At 37.6% G+C, this 22,581-nt stretch overlaps 1 long non-coding RNA gene across 1 annotated transcript in view; it reads left to right on the forward strand.

The window, feature by feature from the left end:
• Nucleotides 1-11,690, forward strand: part of LOC132654549 (uncharacterized) — a 63,231-nt gene extending 51,541 nt beyond the window's left edge. The window contains exons 2-3 of the long non-coding RNA XR_009592177.1: nt 10,286-10,464; nt 11,590-11,690. This is a non-coding gene — a long non-coding RNA (uncharacterized LOC132654549). The remainder of the gene's footprint in view (nt 1-10,285; nt 10,465-11,589) is intronic.
• The last annotated feature ends 10,891 nt before the right edge of the window (nt 11,691-22,581 follow it).

Here is a 22,581-nt window from a genome sequence, read left to right on the forward strand (position 1 = left end):
CAGGGCACTATCATACCACTGTTCATATACTGCCTGATAGATTCTTACTGTAGTTTGTTGGGTAAGACCATGGATGCCTTTTCTATGATAATAGCCTATGCTTGATTTTCTTATGCTATGAAATCTGGCCAAAGGTCAAGAACACCTGAAATAGTTTCTCTGTCCCTTAGACCAAATATCTGTTATGTCTTTGGAAATTGATTCTGATCAACTAGTCCTGCCTTGCACGACAGTAGAGATGGCAAGAGGCTTCCCTTTTGGGGAAATTCTAACATCTGTGATCTCTACATCTCATATGAAAGTACTCCATACCCATAACGGGATATTAGTTTAATAACATCTAGGTATTAGGTCCAGAGGTTTTGGCTATGCAGGTTATCCTTCTGCCTTCATATGTTTTAGTTAGCTAAAAAAGGGGGAAGGAAGAGAGGGATTGGGATGGGAGGAGGGTGGGAAGCACAAGGATACAAAGTGAATAAAGTGTAATTAATAAAGAATTTTTTAAAAAGTAGTAAACTATGGTCCCAATGTATTGTGTGTGAGGCAATATGTTCAATGAAAATTAAGTAATTAGTTTTAAAAAGAAAGAAACATTTTATGTCTACATAGTGGTATGTGTGTACTTGTGTATCACCTGAATGCTCACTATACCTCAACAGAGCAAAGTTGCACGTACTTTTACGATTCAGTGGAGAACTATTAATGTTTACATTGTGTCATTTCTTCATATATTTTTCTGAACTTTACAAGTGGAAAGAAAAGACAAAATATATAAAGACATTAAAGACTATAAAGAAAAAATTGCATTTTAACCAACCGAGGAAATTTAAGCTTATAAGAATCAGATCTGGTCACTTGGACCTGAAATGTAACTGTTCCCCAAATATCTAGATCTTCTGAATCTTAAGAAAGAATGCTATGCCTTAAAGATGGAGCTGGTTTCCGCCTTCCACCTTCCCGATGGTGAGTGCTCTCTGTCACGAACAACTCCACATTTGGCTAAGGCCGAGGATCTGGCTTGCTTCCATGTATGTGGACCTATCTGCATTGCCCCCGTGGCACGCCTGGGTTGGCTACCCAGAGGCTATTTAAGCTATGGGCTGGCTTTCCCCGGGGTCCGAGGATTGTTCAATGTTCCTGAATAAACTGCATTGAAAAAAAAAAAAAAAAGACATTGAAGTCTCCCACTATTAATGTGTGGAGATCTATATGTGGTTTAAGTTTTATCAATGTTTCTTTTACAAATGTGTATGCTCTTGTATTTGGGGCATAGATGTTCAGGATTATGATGCCTTCCTGTTGGAATTTTCCCTTGATGAGTATGAAGTATCCTTCCCCATCTCTTTTTATTAATTTTGGTTAAAAGTCTATTTTATCAGATATTAGAATGGCTACTCCTGCTTGCTTCTTGGGTCCATTTGCTTGGAAAGTTGTCTTCCAAACCTTTACCCTCAGGTAATGTCCATCTTTGTGCCTTAGATGTGTTTCTTGTATGCAACAGATTGCTGGAAAAGCGTTTGACAAAATCCAACATCCATTCATGTTTAAAGTATTGGAGAGATCAGGGATACAAGGCACATATCTAAACATAGTAAAGGCGATATACAGCAAGCCTATAGCCAACATCAAACTGAAAGTGGGATTAAAGCAATCCCACTGAAATCACGGACAAGACAAGGCTGCCCACTCTCTCCATATCTTTTCAACATAGTGCTGGAAGTCCTTGTTAGAGCAATAAGACAGTTGAAGGAGATCAAGGGGATACAAATTGGAAAGGAAGAAATCAAATTATCACTATTTGCAGATGATATGATAGTATACGTGAGTGACCCCAAAAACTCTACCAGGGAACTTGTACAGCTGATAAATACCTTCAGCAAAGTGGCTGGATACAAAATTAACTCAAAAAAAAAAATCAGTAGCCCTCCTGTATACAAAAGACAAAAGGGCTGAGAAAGAAATTAAGGAAACAACACCCTTCACAATAGCCACAAATGACATAAAGTACCTTGATGTAAACCTAACCAAGCAAGTCAAAGTCTTGTATGAAAAAAATTTCAAGTCTCTGAAGAAAGAATTAGAAGAAGATATCAGAAGATGGAAAGATCTCCCATGCTCATGGCTTGGCAGGATTAACACAGCAAAAATGGCCATCTTACCAAAAGCAATCTACAGATTTAATGCAATTCCCATCAAATTGCCAACACGATTCTTTACAGACCTGGAAAGAAAAATTCTCAACTTCATATGGAATAACAAGAAACCCAGAATTGCTAAAACAATCCTCTACAATAAAAGATCTTCTGGAGGTATCCCCTTCCCTGATCTTAAGCTATACTATAGAGAAACAGTTATAAAAACTGCATGGTTCTGGCATAGAAACAGAATGGTGGATCAGTGGAACTGAAAAAAAGACCCAGAAATAAACCCACACACTTATGGACACATGATTTTTGACAAAGATGCCAAAACCATACAATGGAAAAAAGATAGCATCTTCAACAAATGGTACTGGTCTAACTGGATGTCTACATGCAGAAAAATGAAAATAGATCCATACTTATCACCCTGCACAAAACTGAAGTCCAAGTGGATCAAAGTCCTCAACATAAAACAAGACACATTAAATTGGCTAGAAAACAAAGTGGGAAATACCCTAGAACTCATTGGCACAGGAGACAACTTGAACAGAACACCAACAGCACAGGCTCTAAGAGCAACAATCAATAAATGGGACCTCATGAAACTGAAAAGCTTCTGTAAAGCAAAATTAACTTTGAGGACACTGTCATCAAAACAAAACGACTGCCTACAGATTGAGAAAGAATCTTCATTAACCCTTTATCTGACAGAGGGCTAATATCCAGCATATATAAAGAACTCAAGAAGCTTAAAAGCAGCAAACCAATTAATCCAATTAAAAAATGGGGAACAGAGCTAACAGAGAATACTCTGTAGAGGAATATCGAATGGCAGAGAAAAACTTAAAAAAAAATGCTCAACCTCATTAGCCATCAGGGAAATGCAAATCAAAACAACCCTGAGATTTCACCTTACACCCATCAGAATGGCCAAGATGAAAAACTCAAGTGACAATACATGTTGGAGAGGTTGTGGAGAAAGGGGAACCCTCCTCCACTGCTGTTGGAAATATAAACTTGTACAACCACTCTGGAAATCAATTTGGTGCTTTCTCAGACAAATAGGAATAGCGCTTCCTCAAGATCCAGCCATACCACTCCTAGGCATATATCCAAAAGAGGCTCAAGTACACAACAAGGACATTTGCTCAACCATGTTTGTAGCAGATTTATTTGTAATAGCCAGAAGCTGGAAATAGCCCAGATGCCCCTCAACTGAAGAATGGATGCAGAAATTGTGGTATATCTACACAATGAAGTATTACTTTGCAATGAAAAATTAGGAAATCATGAAATTTGCAGGTAAATGGTGGGACCTGGAAAGGACCATCCTGAGTGAACTGTCCCAGAAGCAGAAAGACACACACGGTATATACTCACTCATATAGACTTATAGGATAAACCTACTAAAATCTGTACACCTCAAGAAACTAATCAAGATAGAGAACCCTGACTAAGGGAAATAGTAGGTTATGGAGAGTACAGGAGCCCCACAAGGAGAGCAACAAATCCTTAAAATTTGAACAGAGATCTGTACCAGGCATGGAGATAACCTAGAACCCCTGTGCAGATGTAGCTCATGGCAGTTTAGTGTCCAAGTGGGTTACATAGTAATGGGAAGTTACTGTCTCCGACACAATCTGATTGGCCTGCTCTTTGATCACCTTTCCCTGAGGGGAGAGCAGTCTTACCAGGCCACAGAAGATGACAGTATAGCCACTCCTGATGTGATCTGATAGACTAAGATCAGAAGGAAGGAGAGGGGGACCTCCTCTATCAGTGGACTTGGGGAGGAGCATGCGTGAAGAAGGGGGAGGGAGGGTGGAATCAGGAGGGGAGGAGGAAGGGGCTTATGTGGGGAGATACAAAGTGAATAAAGTGTAAAAAATGTGAAATAAAAAATAATTTATTATTGTAAAAAAAAGAAAAAGAAAGGCATTGTCTGGGATGAGATATTTTAGTCCAGGAACCAAGTTATATTTATGAGAGAGTGACAGGTTGTTACCATTTGACTCCTTCAGTATTGAATTTCATGTCCACGCAACACACAAAATGTGGATGAGAGGAAGATGTGAACTTTGGCCAATTCATTGTAATCAATTCACTATCAGTTGACTGAAGTTCCTAATCCAGAGAGTTTATTGTAAATGAAAAATCAAGTGGCTCATTAATAAATTTTGCTACACTCCAAGTACATTAACTCCATTTTATTTGGCTACTTTGTAGGCTAAACAGTAACGAACACAGAGAAAGACAAGTTCATCAAGAAGCAGTTTAGCAAGAAAGTTATCCGAATTAAAACCACAACACTAATAAAAACATGAACTTCTTTGAACAAAAGCAATAGTGAATAAAAAGTGTAATAAGTAGTTAGTTCTTAACTATATTACTGCACAGATTAAAAAGAAATCAAGCGATCAAATAATTGTCCAATCTCTGAACAATAAGATATTCAAATTGTAGTTAAACAGAAATTATAAATAGCCTTGTCTATACATTGCAGTATCTAAATTCATTAAAAGCATTAAACTCATGACAAAGACATCCTTAAACTTATATATGCGTATGTCTTTAATATGTATAGAGACTATATACATATATATACACAGAGTAAATTAATGAAATGATAAATTTTGAAAAAAAATGATAATCCTTTACACTGTCATATAAAAAGAAGGAATATTTTAGTAGAAAGTTATTTACCTAACTCTTTGTACTTTGAGGTAAGTGATGAAGACCTAAATAAGTACTTGATCCAATTAACTAATTCATCTACATGGGACTACAATTTTTCAAAAAGTGTGAAAAGTCGATTTGAAAAGTATGCAAACACGTGTTTTAACCTTTCAAGAGATACAAATGCTAAGAAAATATAAATACAGACTTCCTTTTGGACTGCAAAAGGCTAAGTTTTTTTTTTTTAAGTGTCTGACTAGGTGTATGGCTGTTTTTCTTTTCTTTCTAAAGCAGATTAACTACTTTGGACTTTTTTTCTCTTCTCTTTCTTTTCTTCTTTTTCTTTAACTAGCTTAGAAGGCTCAAATTATATCTGGCAAAGTGAATAGGTAATGATATATGCCTCATTCACTAAAGAAACAAATGTTTTGTTTCCCAACTCTAATTCTGTATTTTGTAGTAAGCTGGGGTGATATAATACACACTCGTATTATTGTAAAACAAGCGTTTATTACTTGGCTAAGTAAACTGATCTTTGGAAAAGTGTACAAGTGCTTTGAAATAAAATAAAAACTACTTAATCCAATCTTCTCTCATACAATTTCTCTCTAGAAGAACAGACACAGCCTGTTAAAATAACAAAGAATGCAGAGTTTCCATTCCTGGACAAAGTGTCCTCATTCAAACTCGCACTCCAAAGCTTCCTTGCATCGCTTCTCAGCTTTCTTTGCTGTAGGGAAATGTGATTCCCTGAAACCTCCTGGATTTTGTTTTATGTTAACTGGCAGAGCTTTTCACGTCTCACAGACCCGGTGACACCTAAATGACACACACTTTGGATTGTCTTGTTGTGTGGAAAAGGGAGATAAAGGGAGGAGGAGAAATCTGAAGCAGGAGGGCAAGGGCAAGGTGGCATTCACAAACATCCTGAAGATCAGGGCCAAGCCTGGGACGGCTGGGGAGAGAAAGCCATTGCTCCAGTGTAAAGATTTCACAAGGAGTGTTCAGTTACAAAGCCAGTCCTGAGAATTCTCTTTCCTGGCTGCCATAGAATGGGACTTCGCAAAAGAAGAGGTTACATCTTCATAGTCTTTAGCCAAAATCAGAGCCTAACATAATTTACATGTATTTAGTCAAACAGTGCTGTCACTAAAATAACTGCAGACACAAGAGGATGGATGGAAAATGCCATCTCCAGATTTACTAGAAAAGAAGATGTAATTTTCTTTTTAAATAAAATTCTATTTAGTCTTGTATATACTTTATGACTAGGTTTTGGTTGTGGTTATATGCCACCTATTTGGGTGAAATTATAAACAATGCTTGTTTCCAGTTTCAGCATATTTAGTACAATAGATTACTGGGTTTCCCTTGTGACTTTCCAAGTTTATTGCAATATGTGTTTAATGCATTCCTTCCCCCGAAGACTTTTGCAAAGTGTATTCAAATAGAAAAATCATGAAGGTTGAGATGAGAGTTCCACAAGATTAGAAAATGTAAAACAAATGTCAAAGGAAATTTTTACAATTGCTTTTGATTACAGCATTTTGTGTTTCAGCAGCATTTTAGGAAATCCTTAAACTAGCACTTTTTTTTTTAACTAAACATAACCTCCTTTGAACCTAACCACATTTCTTTTCTCCTCCTGTCAGTCAGTTCCTTGTACTTCTTGTGAAATCCTATTTGTAAGACAGGCTCCTGGGCGGAAAGCGTTTGTTGGGCCAGCTGCCATCGTCAGAGAACTTTTCTGTGGGCTAGGATCATCTTCAACAGTAAGAAATCAAGGTCTTGGCTAGAACATTTGTTTTATGAGACTTCTTGTTCCCACCTCCCATGTAAGCATTGCACAGCTCCTCCGGGGGGAGGGGAGGAACAGGAATAAAGTGTGAATAAACGGTATAGCCCAGAGCTCTCATAGTCAATGTATTTGCTTCTCTCGCTCTCTGAAAGTTCAGTAGTGGCTAGAATTACTAATGGGGCTGATCCTTACCAAAACGTATCTGTATCTTTGGCTGTATACTTTTGCCCAGTTCTGAACACGATTCTATTGTAGTACTACAATAAAGTGCTTCCTTTCAGCTAATGAGTTCAAAACTGAATCTAATCTCAGTAGTTACATGAGTAAGTGCTGCAAGTCATTCCCACTGAGGAGAGCAGTTCTCTGTGTCACAAAAGGAGGCCGGGTGGAAGGGAAATGAGTATCTCTCCCATCTCTTATTCAGTGTCGGCTACAGCAAAGCCTGAGCTCCATCAAGCTTCCCTCAATCTGCTGCTGATTTGACATCATGATTACACACACAAAGTTATAACTTTGTTTATCAAATACCACAGATCGCACGAGGATTGTAATTTTGAACTTGGTCTATTTGTGCCAAATTGCCTGAAAATAATAATTAGAGACAATTTAGCATAATGAGTACAGTAGTTTCAGATAAATTACCCCTACAGAACATTAATTGTATTCATTAAATAGAAAGGGATAAAATTCTAAGGTCACACCTATTATAGCACTGTTTTTAGACATCATTAATTTCCTTCTCCTTAATAATTTAGGGAGAATAATGTTATTTAACAAGTAAAATTGTGGCATTAGAATGTTAGTTTTAATTTAAATTAATTTTAATAAAACAATCAAGTTTTGTTTCTGATAATGATTTTAAGGGTTCATGTTTCAGTTCTCTTTTATCATTACTGTGGGTTTTCAATCTCTTTAGTATCAAAATAATACAAGATTTTACCATTCAAGTTGTTTTTCAGTTGCAGCACATCTTACTGTCTGAAATATTGAATTACTACCAATTTGTTGAAATGAGTATATGCGTGTTTGGGTGTGTACTAACATATGCAGTTGTGCATGTGAGGTGTGCACATGAACACTTATACATGCGTGTGCATAGGGAGGTCTGAGGTAGATGTTGGATGTCTTCCTCAGTCACTCTCCACCTCAGTTGTTGAGCACCGGCTCTCCTTGAACCTGAGGCTCCCCAGTCAGGCAGGACAGCTGACCAGCAAGCCCCCTGATTCCTCTGTCTCTGACTTCCATCAATGGGTTTGAAAGTGTTTGCCTATGGATCATGGAAATCAGACACATATTTACAAGGCAAGCATCTTACTGACTATGATATCTCTCCAGCACTTGGCTTGTTTTTTTGTTGGCATAGCACTGGGCTATCAGGACCATGAGAGCAGAGTCTTTGTCCTCTTTCGCTGGCAGAGCCAGTTACACAGTACAGGCACTGAATAGCTATCGCTTAACAAACTCAAGAAAACTACACTGGTCATTAAGAAATAGCTTTACAAACTGATGCCATTACCTAATGGTCATGGTGTTTTGTTTTATTCTGTTGTTTTGTTTTTGTTTTTGTTTTTTTTTTTACAAATATTTCAAATTGCTCATAATAAAATCAAATGAAAAGATTGATTTATATGTAATGCTTTGGTCAAATATGGCTAAGTGATGGCTGGGTCATTTTACTCTTGGTGTGATTTCAATCTCTGACACTTGCATTTGTTAATCTGACTCCTGGAAAAGGTCTACTAATCTGTCTTTCAAAATCTACTTCAGTTGCTGTCTCTTAAGTAAAACTGATCACTTCTCTTTATAGCCCAAGTGAACACTTTTGTAGATTTCTCATTGTACATAGAATATGCATTGTTCTGATCTACTTACTGTTGTTTCCCTTACTAAATTGTGCGTGTCTAGACACCAAGACATGATAATTTCTGAATTAAAATGAGCTTAAATCCACAAAAATATTATGAAATATATTTCAGTCTTACTCGGTATTTTGAGAAGACCTATGTGGCCCAAGAAAGAACAAAACAGATTTGGCAGGAAATGATTTGGGCTAAGATTCAAGCGTGTTTGGTGTTACAATCAATGGTAAGAGATTAAACATTATCATTTAATTACTCTGAGCAAATTAAACAACATTGTAGGTTTTACATACTGTGATATATTCTGAGCTATATATTTTGAAGATCATTCTGATTACTAGGTGAACAATGGGTTTTAAGAGATCACAAAATTAAGTGTCCTGTTAGAAACCCTGAAAAGGTCAAGGCAGGGGATCCCATTCATTCACACTAAAGTATCATTAGAGAAAATGGAGATAAGCTGGCTGCTATGCTTTAGAAATAATGCCCTATGCATATTAAATGAGAAGAATAAAGTAATGTGGGGTGATGGTGGGGCTTTTGGCTAAAAAATTTCACTGTGTTACACTATCACTTAACTGATTGGGATGACTATGAATTTAAACTATATTTGAAATCAATTGGTGTTTCTGTTTTGATATGCTTTTATTGCCTTTAATTATAGATAAATATATTAATTTCAGTAGATAAAACAGTTAAACAATAATTTTCCTAAATAAAATTTATCAATTATAGTTTATAAATTTTATAAATTATAGTTTGCATCTTAATTTATCTACATTAGAGCCTGACAATAATAAATAAATATAAACTTGTATATTGGTATCAAATTATATATGAATAATTTTATTTTTATTATTATTTTCTTTTTAAATTTTTTTATTAATTATACTTTATTTACTTTGTATCCCCCTCTTAGTTCCCTCATTCCTCCCTTCCCAATCCCTCACTTCCTCCCCCTTCTCCACGCATGCCCCTCCCAAGTCCAGTGGCTGGAGAGGTCTTCTTTTCCTTCCTTCTGATCCTAGTCTGTTAGGTCTCCTCAGGAGTGGCTGCATTGTCTTCCTTTGTGGCCTGGTAATGCTGCTTTCCCCTCAGGGGGAGGTGATCAAAGAGCAGGCTAATCAGTTCATGTCAGAGATAGTCCTTGCTCCCATGGAACCCACTTGGACACTGAACTGCCATGGGCTACACCATAGGCTACATCTGTGCAGGGATTCTAGGTTATATCCATGAATGGTCCTTGGTGTGAGTGTCAGTATCAGAAAAGAACCCTGTGCCTATATTTTTTGGTTCTGTTGCTCTCCTTGTGGAGCTCATGTTCTCTCCATATCTTAATAAATTTGCAGGCAAATGGTGGGAACTGGAAAAGATTATTCTAAGTCAGCTATCCCAGAAGCAGAAAGGCACACATGGTATATACTCACTCACATATAATACAAGATAAACTTACTAAAATCTGTACACCTAAAGAAACTAATCAAGAGGGAGGACTCTGGCTAAAATGTTCAATCCCCTTCCAGAAAGGCAAAGAGGATGGACATCAGAAGAAGGAGAAAACAGGGAACAAGTTAGGAGCCTGCCACAGAGAGCCTCTGAAAGACTCTGCCCTGCAGACTATCAAAGCAGGTGCTGAGACTTATGGCTAACCTTTGGGCAGAGTGTAGGAAACCTTATGAATGAATAATTTTTAATCTTTTTAATTTTTTTATTTTTTACAATTTATTCATTGTATATCCCGATTGTAACCTCTCTCTCAACTCTTTCCAATCCCAACCTTGGTCTCTCTTCCCTGTGTTTTCTTCTTCTAGTCCACTGAAAAGGAGAATTCTCCTCCCCTGCCATGTGACCCTAGTTTTTCAAGTCTCATCAGGACAGCCTGGATCCTCTTCCTCTATGGCATGGCAAGACCACATCACCAGGAGAAGAAAACAGGAAACAGGACAGGAGCCCTACCACTGAGAGCCTTTGAAAGACTCTGCCCAGCAAGGTATCAAAGCAGATGTTGAGACACATAGCCAAACTTTGGGCAGAGTAGGGAATCTTATGAAAGAAGGAGGAAACAGAAAGACCTGTGGGGAGAGGAGCTCCACAAGGAGAGCAACAGAACCAAAAATCTGGGCACAGGGTTCTTTGCTGAGACTGATACTCTAACCAAGGACCTTGCATGGATATACCCTAGAACCCCTGCACAGATGTAGTCCATGGCAGCTCAGTGTCCAAACGTATTTCCTAGCAATGGGAACAGGGACTGTCTCGATATGAACTCAGTGGCTGGCTCTTTGATCATCTCCCCCTGAGGGGGGAGCTGCCTTACCAGGCCACAGAGGAAGACAATGCAGCCAGTCCTGGTGAGACCTGATAGACTAGGGTCAGATGGAAGGGGAGAGGCCCTCCCCTATCAGTGGATTTGGGGAGGGGCATGGGAAGAGATGAGGGAAGGAAGATGGAAGAAATGTTTAATATCCTTAGTCATCCAGGAAATGCAAATCAAAATGACTCTGAGATTCCATCTCACACCCATCAGAATGGCTCAGATCAAAAATTCAAGGTGGCTAGACGTACAGAAAGGAGAACCCTCCTCCATTGCTGGTGGGAATGCAAACTTGTACAAACACTTTGAAAATCAATCTGGCGCTTTCTCAGAAAATTGAAAATAATGTTCCCTCAAGATAGATCTGTACCACTCCTGCTCATATATCTGACAGATGTTCCACTGTTTAACAAGGACATTTTCTCAACTATGCTCATAGCAGCTTTATTTGTAATAGCCAGAATCTGGAAACACCCAATTGTGCCTCAGTTGAGCAGTGGATACAGACATTGTGGTACATTTACACAGTGGAATACCACTCAGCAATTAAAAACAAGGAAATGATGAAATTTGCAGGCAAATGGTGGGAACCAGAAAAGATCATCCTGAGTGAGGTAACTCAGAAGCAGGAAAACATGCATGGTTTATACTCACTTATAAGTGGATGTTAGCAGTGCAATATAGGAGAGCCATACTAAAATCTACAGCCCCTGAGGGAGGATGCTTATATGAATAATTTTCAAATACTTATTTAAACCACTTAACTCTGATATTATGTACTTACTCTTTAACTCTTTTAAGATATTTGTCCCAAGATGGATGGTGTCTGAGATGACTAATCACTTGAAAACAAGAATGAGGACAGATTGCTTTCCTGGGAATTCTACATAATGTTCCAAGCATCCTGGTAATGATTATTTTTTTCCTTTGTGTCATTCCTCTTTAAGGAGTTGGAAGTAAGTTAGCAATAAAAATGTTTTTATGAAGAGTCAACAGATTAAAATACACACAATAAGGATCACAATCTCCATAACAACTGTTTCCTTCTTAATAATCTAAAGAAGATGTCATGAGTTGTTGGCTCAAAATTCACTGTGTCTTTAACTAAGCTTACCAGTAAAAGGCCATTGGTTAAGTTATTGAGATAGCACCCATCTTATGGAACCACTACACTAATAAACACTTCTATACATTATTAGATGTGATGTTTAAAATGTTCATGATCTAAAAACAAATACTTGTGCCAGGATGGGTTGATACCCATGGGAAACCTCCCCCTTCTCTGAGGAGCAGGAGAGGGGAGAATGGGGAAAATGTTGTGCAAGGGGGGACTAGGAAAAAAAAAAAAAGGAGCTGCAACCAGGATGTAAAGTGAACAAATAAATAAAATTTTAAAAGAAAAAATTAAAATAAAAAAGAAAAATAAATATTATGCAAAAGTTGAAGTGACAGAAAGATGACAGTTAATTGATCTTTATGGCTTATTTAATAGCACATTACAAATTCAAAGTAAAGTTGCACTCCAGCTCATAGTGTTCATACCTGGTGCTGCAATAAATTTGTAGCATTTCATGGACTATGAATAAGAATGCTTCTCTAATTTCCACTCATGCATCATTAATATTGTTTTAATATAATTTACAGGTAATTTACATATCATTGAATAAAATACTATTTTACCAAACCATTTATTTTAGGCTTTTCTCTCTTTTTTTTATTTTTTACTAACCTTATTGGAAATTTTCTAAAAATTTTCCTCTAAAAGAAAAGAAGAATAAGGTCAAGAGGAATTCTACAATCCCTAGGACTGTGAGAATCCTGCATTATTATTCTTGATCTGATTAAGAAATGATTATGTCACTTAACATGGTTTAAACTTTAAACTAAATATTATAGGAAAGTGATATACATAAAAAGATAGAAATTTACTGCTAGTTCATATTGTCACATGGAAAAAATCATAAAGGAGTATAAAGAAGGTACATCTTCTTCATCCCTTAAACATCAAAGTGGTATACCACATTCTTAGACTTGTTTCAAATTAGAAAAATAACCTCATGCCCAAAGAAAGAGTTTTGAAACCTCAAAAATGAGGATTATGCAAATGTGAGAATCATGACATTATTTTCCTGTGTTTGAATATTTTATGAGTAGTACAATAACATAAGCGAAACAGTATGTATCCTATATATCATGCTATATATTATTAGGAAGCCACATGGCACATATTAGCACCTATGTTTGGAGGCATTGCTCAACGATATATTCTAGAATTTTTGCACATATAATTTAATGATTCATATTTTGTGCTTATTATATAATTTAAACAAATAACTTTGAAAAAAAAAACAAGATTACTGACTATCAGGGAGCCTACATGGGTCTGACCACAGCTCTTGCATTACGTGTTATGGTTGTGTAGCTTTGTCTTCTTGTGGGACTCCTAAAAATGGGAATGGAGCAGGAGCTGTCTCTGATTCTTTTGCCATCTTTTTAGATCTTTTCCTCCTACTGGGATGCTTTGTCTAGCCTTAATATGACGGGAGGTGCCTAATCTTATTTCACCTTGATATGTCATATTTGGTTGATATCCCTTGGAGAAGGAATGAATGGATGGGGAGGTCAAAGGGGAGCTGGAGGGACAGACTAGGAGAGAAGGAGACAGGGGAAATGCATTTGAGATGTAATATGTGAGAAAAATAAACATATTTAATAAAAGAAGTAACATGTTTTAAAAAACACTTTTGTTTCCATACAAAACATTTGACAAATGTGATATCACCTTTGTCAACTTGGTTTTAAACTGTTTCTGAAAAAGTTAATTTTACACAAAGATCCTCAGATAGAGTTGAATTAATTGTTCCTTTGGGTACTGCATAACTTGTTTGCCAACATATCTATGGTGTTTTCTAGATGTCTACAATAAAATATTACCAATTAACACCTCGGCTAATCTTTACATTTGTTTATGTAAAAAATATGTCTGATTTTTTAACCCTCCTAATAAAGAAAGCATCTGCCTTGCTTTAATGCATATTCAATAAATATATATCCAAAAGAATTGAATTTCTATTATTCGTCAGTGACAGAAAAAAACACATAGTATTTGATGATTAAGACAATCTGTGAGCTGAAAAAAAGGCATGATCAAGATAAGCCAAGAAACTAGTTCACTGAGACCCCAAATTCAATCTCACTCCTTTAAACACTCTTCATAAGTAAAAATTTAATTCACAAATTGTTAAGACATTGTTCCCTAAAAAGTGTGTCTGTGTCACCTACATGAGATGACCAAACATAAAATATTAGAAAAATTCCATCTTCTGATAGTGAACATATCAATGTTAAAAATAGAAGCTAAGATATACTGTTTGTAATCTTTGACATGCCGCGTCCATTTCACACTCTGTATTTCTTGGTTAATAGTTTGTAGGGAGATGGTAGAGAACACACTGAAATGATATAGCATTACTGTAGAATCGATAGCCTTACCTTAAAATAATTCCTGATATTGTCCATAATTGCTCAACTGTCCTCATCATGGTAGCAACAGTCATAGAAGATATTTTCAGAACAAGAATCATAAAAATACTGTAGATAAGAATGGTTTACACGTATTTGTGGTGGCAAAATGGAATTAGGTCATTCACATTGGATATGTGATGGTTAGAAAAGGAGACAGAAGCAGCAGAACCAATGATGACTCAGCTAGGGTGACGACAATTTATTATTATAGGCGGTTTTATGGGTCACTGGGAGGTTGAAAGATATAAAAACAGGAAATGGAACTCAGTTGTCATAGAAGGGTTTATATAAGATGGGTGGCAGAGACTATTAAAGTATGAGTTTCCTTCCTGGGAAGTTCATAAGAAGAACGCAGTGAATAATTACTTGTAGTACTATTTTCATAGCATCTTTGCTGGCTATTCTGCTTCCCATTTCTGCAATCTATAATGCCATGGTTGTTTTTTTCCCTTCCTATAGGTCTTCACACCATAGCTAATAATTCTTACAACTGAATTCTATAGCATCCTTAACTATTCTGGTAATAGTAATGATACTGGTTCATAGTAATGGCTGAACCCCCAGCCACATGAGAGTTGAAATGTCAAAAACAGAGCCTGAAATCTTTCTGGGTCAAAGTGTGGAGAGTGGAGAAATGAAAGGGATATTTTTAGTTGATTTTATCTAAATTATCATCAATATCATCATTCTTTATAAAAATATGGTTTTAATTGAGACAGAATTACATGGCTTTACTTCCTCATTTTCTTCCCTCTAGCTCCATCAAGCTACCCTTCCTGAAACCCTTTTCTCTCCCCCATTCTCAAGTTGATAGCCTTTTTTCTTTGACCACGATTACGTACATAGCTATCGAAACCTATATGTGTGTGTATATATGTATGTGTACTTACAAACATATTAATACTTCTTGCTGAGCCCATGGTTGTTTTTCTGTGCATACGGTGCCCACTACACATTGTTCTCGTTGTTAAGCACATAAAGACCCATTAGTACTGCTGATACTCTGTTGTGTGTGTGTGGCCCTTCACTAGAACATATTAGTCCTACTATGGATGATATCTTTAAAGACACTTACCTCTCCCTGTCCTCACTATTTGTTATCAAAGGAGAGGGGTGGTTTTGATTTCTGCTTTTCCTCTCTGTGATGCTATCATGTCTGGCTTGAGCTAGTCTTGTGCGTGTAATCACAATTACTGGAAGCTTATGTATTCTTCTAGTGCCTGTAGTGCTTATGTTATTTCTTCTGCGCTTTTGAAAACACATATACATGCTTGGGTACAGAGCTAAGAAGACAGTCGAAAATAGTAAATGGTCTACAAATGCTGAGAATATCTTTAGAAGATAGCCTTGTAAACCCAGGACAGTATCATCTCACATCCTTCAGAGTCCAAAAGCTGTTTATGCACATCTGCAGGCTGTTAATCATGAATGTAGTTGTAATGCGGGAGGGTTTCTGCTTAGGTCTGAGTCAATGCTCCTTTGTAAGGTTGATGCATTTGTTGTGAATCTAGGAACGAGGCCCATCTTGCTATTTTATGCTTCTTATAGCCAGTCAGATGGTAGTCTACAAACATTGAATGTCTTGGAAATCCATCATTCAATTTTATTTCATCTTAAGTTGTTATAATTCAATGACAATTAAAGACTGTATTTCTTCACAAGGGAGATTCAAGTACAGGAATAATAGATGGAGCAGTCTCAGGAGAAATGTCAGTGGGAGATGAGATAGACTGGAGAGAGAGAAAAGTAGTAGCAACAGAGACCTCCATAGCTCTATTAGTGCTGGGATGGCTTTCCAATGCTGTCCACACCTAGGGCAGTCAGCCTTTCTACTTCAGTGGGGAATAGTTCTACATGAAACCTGCTTCCAGCAGGTGAGAAAGGAATGTGGGTAATCATTTCTTCAGCAAAGTCTACTTCATGGAGGACTTAGTTAAGAACTGTCACATTAACAAATTCAGAGCTTGAGAAATGGCTCTGTGGTTAAAAGCACTGGCTGTTTTCAGAGACCTGGGTGGGGATTCAAACTCTCTTATGGACTGCATGATCACCAATCACACAAGTGGTATAGAGTTAAATCCAAGTCAAATATCTACACTCATATAATACAATAAACCTTTAAAATTAATTAAAAGGACCAGCACATAAATTAACCCTCCTAATCCTAACAGGATATTTTCAGTTTTAGTGTTTATTTTTCTCTGACAGGCCTCAGCCTTTTCATTTCATTTCTTTTTTCCTTAATCCCTTCCCAGAAGCACTGACAGACATTTTCTGAACAATATGCCTGAAGTAAAGGAAACCAGAACATTTCCCAAATTACAATACTTTTTACTAATCACTCACTGTTCCTTAAATTGAAATCATTTGGAATAAAATTTTCTGGAACTCTCTAATGTCAGGTGCTTATATTGTGTCTCTCAAAAACATTCATATGCTTCTCATAGCATCATTGCTGATTTTAAAAATAGTAATTTTCCCTACCTTTATAACTGGATAACTAGAGCATGGAAAAGTTTCCTCACTTTTGGTTATAGCCATACTTGACTCATTTCTACATTTATTCTGTGATACTTACAATACTCAACACAGCATTCTTATCAGAATATCTACCATCTTAAATTTTGAATGCTGAGTGCATGAGTGTATACCAATTTAGCATCTTTTACTTGTTCACATTTCTATTATATTATTATTATTATTATTATTATTACAATTTATTCATTTTGTGTCCCAGCTATAGCCCCTTCCCTCATCTCCTCTTGGTCCCACCCTCCCTTCCGCTTCACCATCTCTTTCTCTCCCCTCATCCACTGATCTTTGATCACCACCCCCAGGTGAGGGCCTTACTAGGCCACAGAGAAAGAGTATCGGACAGTCCTGAGGAGACCTGATGGGCTAGGGTCAGATAGTAGGGGATGAGGATCTCCCCAATCAGAGGAGATGTTCATATTTCTAAATGGTTCTTTTATCTCCAAATGTATGCTAGGTATTTTTTGCCAGGATGTTTCTCTCCATTATTCCAAAGAAGGCATGAAAGAATGCAGTGGCTTTTCAAAGCAAGTCAACAATGTTTTATTTGTAGTTTCCAAAGATGTCTTTTATTACTACTACTAGTAGTGCTACGTGATACTGTAGCTATCAGAATGTTTTATCTTCTTCCATGTGAGTTATTTACTGTAAGATATTGACACCAGAACCTGTCTACCTTAAGTATCTAATGCCATCCCTAGAATTTCTGTTTTATTGTCCCTATTTAATAACTAGCCATCGAATATTCTTTATTTACAACTGTCTTTTGTTCTGTATTATATAATTTTGACCATGAGATACTTTAAATTTCTGTAATATAATCTTAAATTGTTTTCTATTTTTAAGTGTTTGTAGTTTTGAACCCTCTATTTAAATTATACTTTTGGAAATTAATTTTCTTTCATTATATCTTTAACATAATACTCTGCTTTTCAATGCCAAAAAGTGAAGCATGCACTATTCCAAATATTTGCTTTCAGATTTAGGACTTTCAAAACATATTACAAGGTTATTGACTAACCATCTTGTACCTTTTTCTAGACATTAATGAAACAATAATCCAGAATGCACACAATAAACAGAATGCACACAATCCCCGAGCCAGGTGAGTTAAAATAATTCTTAAGATGTAAATTGGATATTTGTAGGTGTTAAAAGATAAAATAAACTAGAAAGTGATACTGTGCTAAATGATGTGATTTTAGACAACTTCCGTGTCTTAGTTCATGCTACAGCTATAAACTGCATAAACAACAACAAACAAAGGTTTGTTCTTCACAGTTCTGGACACTGAAAAGTCCAAGAATAAGCTGTCACTAGAGTTTCTATCTGTTGAGGACTCTATCTGATAGGTGAGGACCCTTTCCCATGTTTTCTTACAGAGTGGAGACAGATGCTAACTCTACTGTGTCCCTTGCTTTGATCAATCATACAATCACTTAGTCTTTCACTCTTGGTGCAGATTACCCTCCAAAGGTCTCACCTTCAAACACATTCAGATTGTGGTTTAATCTCAGTTTATAAATGATGCACAGGGACACACATAAATTTTATCCACAGATATTGAATTTTTTTTTTAAAAAAAAAATGCCCCTCACGCTATGACTCTCTTCAGACAGAAAAGGGATCTTGGAACTACAGCCGCCACTGTTGCTGCCATTTCATTGGCGGCTGTTGGAGCTACCACCTTGGCATTAGCCATGAGTCATACTGTGCAGACTGCTCAGACCCTGAATAATCTTTCAGCCAATGTAGCACATGCCTTAGATGTACAAAAAGGAATTAATGCTCAACTAAAAGGAGGCTTGATGGTGTTCAATCAGAGGATTGACCTCATTCAGGAGCAAATTGATACCCTATGGCAAATCGCTCAACTGGGCTGTCAATGAAAGTATGCTGGACATTGTGTCACTAGCATACAACATGATAATTTTTCCTGTGCTGCAAATCTGTCTAAACAATTGTCTAGATATATTTTAGGTAATTGTACTGGAGAATTCGATACTACGATGGAGCAGCTGAGAGTGGCCATTATCACAGTAAATTCTACCAGAGTGGACGCAGGACTAGCCACAGGATTATCACCATGGATTGCTGCAGCCATGAATCATCTGAAGGAATGGGCGGGCATGGGAGCGTTAGCAGGCCTTCTGGTGTTGGTCTCCTTGGTTTGCCTGTGGTATATATGCAAGATTAGAGTCTCACAACAGTGTGATGCAGCCATGATCATTCAGGCCTTTACAGCCATTGAAGCAGGACATTCTCCCCAAGCATGGTTGGATACCATAAAAAGCTAAAATGATACGCTCAGGATGCGAGGCTAAGCACTGCACTCAGGGTCAGCCGCTTTCGACCCAGAGAAGAGCATGTCTGATTGCATGCGGGTTGATGCCCCAGGTCCCGCCTCTGAGAAAAAGGTATCGGACGGGTCTGATGCTCTTTGGGTGGATGACACCTAAATGAACATCGGTACAAAGTCCCAATTTGTTTCTAATATCAGAGATCAGACCTCTACTCTTGCCTGATGCATCTAAAACAAAAAGGGGGAACTGTAGAGAGCTGCGTAATGCTGTGCCTTAAAGATTGAGCTGGTTTCTGCCTTCCACCTTCCCAATGGTGAGTGCTCTCTGTCACAAACAACTCCACATTTGGCTAAGGCTGAGGATCTGGCTTGCTTCCATGTATGTGGACCTAGCTGCATTGCCCATGTGGCACGCTGGGGTTGGCTACCCAGAGGCTATTTAAGCTGTGGGCTGGCTTTCCCCAGGGTCAGATGATTGTTCAAGGTTCTGAATAAACTGCATTGGAAAAAAAATGGTGATTAATGAGTGACCTGAAGAAATGGAGGAAGAGTACTGTAAGCAGGGATGAAATAATTCCAAAGGTCTTAGTTATGTACCTTCCTAAGTAGGTACCCAGTATATAGTTTTGATGAAACAAATCTGGATGAAGCGAGAGGGCAAGCCATGTACCATAAGTTACATTAACGGAATCCATTGTGAGACAGTCCCACAAGACTCAAGGAGAATGTCTGCATTGTATGGAGTGTCATCTACAGATGCCCACTGTTACCATAATGAAGGAACAAAGAAATCAGCCAATCAGTCCTAGACTCTGTAGTTTTACAATTCACTGGGTTGAATCAATGAAAAGCAATGAAGGTTGTCTATTATTGGAGAGACCTTAGAGTAATCCAGGAAATAGGTAACAGCAGCTAGAGAAAGATGAACAGTCGTTGTGCTCTGACTGTATTTTGATGGTTGGCCTGACAAGACTGGAAAGTTAGTAAGGGGGAAAAAAAGGAAATGATAATCAAATATCAAGTGTGTAGCAATAATACAACTGAAATCTTTTAAGAGAGAGAACTTATGAGAGGTAGGGCAGATAGCAGAAGTTTGGAGGTAGAAATATTTTTTTGTATTTTATTTTTTTTCTTATCAGTTACATTTTACTAACTCTGTATCCCAGCTGTATCCCGCTCCCTCATTCCCTCCCAATCCCACCCTCTCTCCCTTATCTCCACCTTGCCCCTTTCCAAGTCCACTGATAGGGGGGACCTCCTCCCCATTCATCTGATCCTGTTTTATCAGGTATCTTCAGGACTGGATGCAAAGCCCTCCTCTGTGGCCTAACAGGACTGCTCCTCCCTTCGGGGGTGGGGAGACCAAAGAGCCAGTCATTGAGTTCCTGTTAGAAATAGTCCTTGTTCCCCTCACTTTGGGAAACCAATTGGTTACTGAGCTACCACAGGCTACATCTGAGCAGAGGTTCTAGGTTATATCCATACATGGTCCTTGGTTGAATGTCAGTCTCAGAAAAGACCCTGTGCTCAGATATATTTGGTCCTTGTGGAGCTCCTATCTTTTCCCCATCATACTAGCTCCCCTTCTTTCATATGATTCCCTATACTCTGCTGAAGGTTTGGTCATGAGTCTTTATATCTGCTTTGAAAACACTGCTAGTTAGAGTCTTTCAGATGCGCTCAGTAGACTCCTGTCGTACGTTCAATGCACATCCCATCTGTCTTTCTAAACGAGGATTGATCATCTTACCCCATGTCCACTCTCTTGATTATCTTTTTTAAGTGTATAGATTTCATTATGTTTATCACATCTTACAGGTCTATATAAGTGAGTATATACCGTGTTTGTCTTTTTCCTTCTGGGATATTTCACTCAGAATGATCTTTTCTAGATCCCACCACTTGCCTGCAAATTTCATGATTTCCTCCTTTTTGATTGCTGAGTAGTATTTCATTGTGTAAAAATACCACAATTTCTGTACCCATTCTTCCATTGATGGAAATCTGGGTTGTTTCCAGGTTCTGGCTATTACAAATAAAGCTGCTATAAACATGGTTGAGCAAGTATCCCTTTTGTGTATTTGAGCAAAGTTTGGGTATATACCTAGCAGTGGTGAAGCTGGGTCTTGAGGAAGCACTATGCCTAATTGTCTGAGAAAGTGCCAGATAGATTTCCAGAATGGTTGTACCAGTTTACATTCCCACCAGCAGAGGAGGAGGGTTCCCCTTTCTCCACAACCTCTCCAGCATGTGTTGTCACTTGAGTTTTTCATCTTGGCCATTCGGATGGGTGTAAGGTGATATCTCAGGGTCATTTTGATTTGCATTTCCCTGATGACTAATGAGGTTGAGCATTCCTTTAAGTGTTTCTCTGCCATTCGATATTCCTCTACAGAGAATTCTCTGTTTAGCTCTGTTCCCCATTTTTTAATTGGATTACTTGGTTTGATGCTTTTCAGCTCCTTTAGTTCTTTGTATATACTGAATATTAGTCCTCTGTCAGATAAAGGGTTAGTGAAGATTCTTTCCCAATCTGTAGGCAGTTGTTTTGTTTTGATGATGGTGTCCTTTGCTTTACAGAAGCTTTTCAGTTTCATTTATTGATTGTTGCTCTTAGAGCCTGTGCTGTTGGTGTTCTGTTCAGGAAGTTTTCTCCTATGCCAATGAGTTCTAGGCTGTTACCCACTTTTTTTTCTAACAGATTTAGAGTATCTGGTTTTATATTGAGGTCTTTGATCCACTTGGACTTTAGTTTTGTGCAGAGTGATAAATATGGGTCTATTTTCATTTTTCTTCATGTAGACATCCAGTTGGACCAGCGCCATTTGTTGAAGATGCTGTCTGTTTTCCATTGAATGGTTTTGGCTTCTCTGTCAAAAATCGAGTATTCATAGGTGTGTGGGATTATTTCTGGGTCTTCTCGGTTCCATTGATCCTCCTTTCTGTTTCTATGCCAATACCATGCAGTTTTCATTACTATTGCTCTGTAGTACAACTTGATATCGGAGATGGAGATACCTCCAGATGATCTGTTGTTGTACAGGGTTGTTTTGGAGATTCTGGGGTTTTTGTTTCTCCATATGAAGCTGAGAATCTTTTTTTCAAGGTCTGTAAAGAATTGAGTTGGTATTTTGATGGGAATTGCATTGAATCTGTAGATTGCTTTTGGCAGTATGGCCATTTTCACAATATTAATCCTATCAATCCAAGAGCACGGGAGATCTTTTCATCTTCTGATATCTTCTTCAATTCATTTCTTCAGAGACTTGAAGTTTTTCTCAAACAGGTCTTTCACTTGCTTGGTTAGTGTCATCCCAAGGTACTTTATGTTATTAGTGGCTATTGTGAAGGGTGTTGTTTCCCTAATTTCTTTCTTGGCCCTTTTGTCCTTGGTATACAGGAGGGCTTCTAATTTTTTTGAGTTGATTTTGTAT

This window comes from Meriones unguiculatus, chromosome 6 (assembly GCF_030254825.1).
Source record: "Meriones unguiculatus strain TT.TT164.6M chromosome 6, Bangor_MerUng_6.1, whole genome shotgun sequence".
Lineage (NCBI taxonomy): Eukaryota > Metazoa > Chordata > Mammalia > Rodentia > Muridae > Meriones > Meriones unguiculatus.